Below are 4,121 nucleotides of genomic sequence, written 5' to 3'. Positions count from 1 at the left end.
TGTTTTACTCTTTTCCTTACAACTTAAAATTTGAGTCATATGCATCCTGTGACTGTCCTGTTAAATGTATTCTTTAATGTTTTGTCATTTTTGTTGTAAATAGAATGATTTTTCCTAATTCTATTCGAAGTACTTAATACTAAGTAAAGGAGCTGTTGGCTTTTACATATTTAGCTTATATATAGTTACCTTACAATTGTTTCATTACTTGTAGTGGGTTTTTTTCCATCTGACCTGTTGAAATATAGTGGGTTATCTAGGTATGCAACAGCAAAAAGATAAATTTGTTGGTATATTCTGATGTTTGTAGCCATCATTTTCACTTTGTGTTTTGCATTGTCTAGAACTGCCCTATCCAGTATCGTAGCCACTGACCACATCTGCTTATTAGAATTTAAATTAAGCAAAAGTGAAATTCAGTCCCTCTGTCACACGAGCCACATTTCAATTGCTCAGTAGTCACGTATGACTAGGGGTTATCATACTGGATAGCACAGAATAGAGAATATTTCCACCAGTGAAGAAATTTCTATTAGCACAATGCTAGACCATTCAAGAAAATTGTATGATAATAATAGTTATAGTGGTGACTTCTGGATAATTCTTGATTTTAATTGAAATGTCTCATTATTTTTCTTCTTAAAGTCATTCAATAGTCAAGGAAATATAACTTAGATTAATAATGAGATTTTATATTTAAAAAAAATCTATCATCAACTAATATTGGTAGGCATGGGGAAAAAGGATGGTCTCAAAGTTGTTAGTGAAATGTAGTGTTATAACCCTTTGGGCAAGCAGTCTGGTAACATTTAGGAATATACATGCTATTCCTGTGATTATCCTCCAGTAAAATGACCCCTTAGAAATGAAATGACTAATACATAAGGACAGACTCGTGTACAAGGGTGTTAACTACAGTGTTGTTTGCATGGGTCAGAAATTGAAAACAGAGCAAATTTTGCAACCAGAATGGCTAAAGAAGGTGAGGTATGGCTTTACCATGGCATAGCATGCAGCCATTGACAAGGAGGAGTTGGAGCTATATTCAGTGACTTTGAGGAACTGCTATGAGGTATTGTTGAGTAGGAAAAATAAAATGCAGAAAAGTGCATACAATATATCATTTTTGTAAGTAAAACAATGAAAAATACTCCAAAGAGTAGCTGCATATGAATTACATAAATATGTAAATGAGATTATATAGAGTTCTTTGTATAGGTGTGTATGGGATATATGAATATGGGGAAGTTACAGGTTGTTAACATGGGTTATCCGGCAGAGCAGATACGGGATGTGGTGTTGTAAGAGAATGAGCGCAGGGAGGGCATGGTAATATTATTTATGCAAAAAATATATGCATATATGTGCATGAATAAAAAAAATCTATAAATGAAGAGATGATTTCATTGATTAATAAGGCTCATTTCAAGGTTGTGTGACTTCAGATGACTCCTACCTTTTTTTGTAATTTTAATATCTTATTGAATTCTGTGCAGAGAGCAAGTAAGCCAAGTTAGAAACAGCAGAACTCTTTTATTTTAGAACCTTTCACCCAAATGCTTAGCACAATGCCTGGCAATCATTATGCGCAGAAAAAACAAAAAAACTAAAAACTCCAAAACCCAAAGGTTGAAAACATTTGTAGTTTTGACACTATTCTTTGAAATTGATCTACATCCTAAAGTTAGACAATACTTTATTTCCTGATATTAAAAATTATATATATCACATTACTTAATTCAGTTAACTTCAGTAGAGATTAAAAAAAATTAAGCCCATCATTTTCCTTCTCAGATGAATAAAAAAATCTCATTTAATGTATGATTTTAAAATACATTAATATTTGAAAATTAAATAGAATTTAAAGTTAGTTTTGAATTGCATTCTCTTTTTTGAGAAGTTCTTGTAAAATTCAGTACTCCGTTCTTCAAAACATGCCCAACACCCCCAGCAAAATAAATGCATACATACGTGCACATACACAGAATCCAGACTGAAATTTATTAGCCAAACTTGTGGAGTAAAGGCAATTTCCCCTCATTATTTTCTTTTTCTTAACTTTTTCTGGCATTATCAGTCATTTATCTTTCCAGATAAATTTTAAAAACATTTTGTCAAGTTTCATATTTCTTCCCCTGCAAAACTTGCTAGTATTTTGTTTAGGACTGTATAAATCCAATACATTAATTTGGAAAGAATTAGCATCTTTGCAATGTTCTATCTTCTTATCCAGAAATTTGCATTTTTCCCTAAAAAAAAAATCTTGCAAGCTTTCTTTATATATTTAAGACTCTTTAAAATTCAGAGTTTTTTTTTTTTGACAGAAAAGTAAGATGTATTGGTGGGCCTGAGTAAGGAGGAGACAATGCCGAGGCTCTCATGAGTACAGGGACTGCCATTTGTCCAGGGAGCCACCCTTTGGGATGTATCTGACCCCATAGCCCTCTGAGATGAGCTGCTTATCTGCCACCATGTTCTCAAATTCATCCACATTAAACTTAGTAAATCCCCACTTCTCTTGGAGATGTAGATCTTCTGGATGCCAGAAAACTTGAACTTGGCCCTCCCTGGGGCCTCAGTCACATGCTCCTTGTTTGCAGCTTGCTGCAGATGGACATTATGACTCAGCCAAAGTGGATCCTGGCCCCTGTGCCCTGGGGCTTTCTAAAGGTGCTGCCTATACCTGTCTGGAGCCTAGACTGGGGACAGCATGCTGGTCATGAGTATCTGCTGGAAAGGGCTGTCTCCAAGTCCCTTAGCACAGCTGGTATAAGCAACAGGCTACATACTACCGAGGAGCCATTGCACGTTGGGCCTCCATGGGGAAATGAACACGGTTGGCTTAATTGGCTGCAAAGAAAATTCATGTTTATTGAATGTACATACAGCAAAATTCACCCTTTATAGGTGAACCATTCTGCAGCTTTTGACAAATATATGCATTTATGTAACCCATCACTGCAATCAAGAAAGAATGTTTGAAAGTGAAAGTTGCTCAGTTGCGTCCTACTCTTTGCGACCTCATGGACTATACAGTTCATGGAATTTTCCAGGCCAGAACACTGGAGTGGGCAGCTGTTCCCTTCTCCAGGGAATCTTCCCAACCCAGGGATCAAATCCAAGTCTCCTGCACTGTGGGTGGATTCTTTACCAGTTAAGCTACCAGGGAAGGCCAAGGATACTGGTATGGGTATCCTATCCCTTCTCCAGAGTATCTTTCTGACCCAGGAATTGAACGGGGTTCTCCTGCATTGAAGGTAGATTCTTTACCAGATGAGCTACAGAGAAGCCCAAAGAATATTTGCATCACTGCATAAAATACAACCTTTCCCCTTCTAGTCAACTCATATCCTCACTCTTATCCCTAACTTTTGGCTTTTCTCCTAGAATGTCATATAAACGAAACCCTAGAGCATGTTTGCTAATGACCCCTTGATAATCCTTGTAGTTTTGGTGATGGTAACCCCATCCCCCTGGCTTACAGGTAGGGGTTCAGAATGACTCCTTGACACCAGCTGGGCCAGTGAGACTCAAGCCCAGGACTTTTGTTGCAACTAGTACAGAGATCCGTTTCCACAGGGTAACAGAACACCTGCAAGATAAGCTTAGAACTGCTGAAGGTCATCTTACAAGGATGTGGGAAGAGGCTGCTTATGAACAAAGCCAGTAGTCAGAGAAAGAAGGTTTTTACATCCAACCAGGCCTGAGGATGCACTCCTGAATTTTTCAGTTACCTGAGCAAATACAATAGCTTGCCAACTTTTGTTTGTCTGTCTTTCTGTGCCAGTCAGGATAAGCTTTCTGTCATAGAAAGAGGCTTAACGAGGCTCCACATGCAAATATTTTTTTAGGCCCACTATGCACCAAGGCATAGAACATGAATTATACCTGCATCAGTCTCAAACCAGGTACACCAGAAACAGGGCTCTGATGAAGCACAAACACAGATTAAATTAAGAGGTTTAAACATATATAAATACATTTAATCTGAATATTTTGCATGTGAATGAAGCAGGGCAAAGACTAATAGAGTTTTGCCAAGAAAATGCACTGGTCATAACAAACACCCTCTTCCAACAACACAAGAGAAGACTCTATACATGGACATCACCAGATGGTCA

General features: G+C 37.4%; 1 pseudogene; it reads right to left on the bottom strand.

The window, feature by feature from the left end:
• Positions 1 to 2,738: 2,738 nt before the first annotated feature.
• On the bottom strand, positions 2,739 to 2,856 carry LOC112442422 (uncharacterized; annotated as a pseudogene).
• Between the last annotated feature and the right edge of the window lie 1,265 nt (positions 2,857 to 4,121).

Source organism: Bos taurus, chromosome 18 (assembly GCF_002263795.3).
Source record: "Bos taurus isolate L1 Dominette 01449 registration number 42190680 breed Hereford chromosome 18, ARS-UCD2.0, whole genome shotgun sequence".
Classification (NCBI taxonomy): Eukaryota; Metazoa; Chordata; class Mammalia; order Artiodactyla; family Bovidae; genus Bos; species Bos taurus.
Note: the sequence above shows the minus strand (reverse complement) of the source record. Positions and strands in the feature narration are given on the sequence as shown.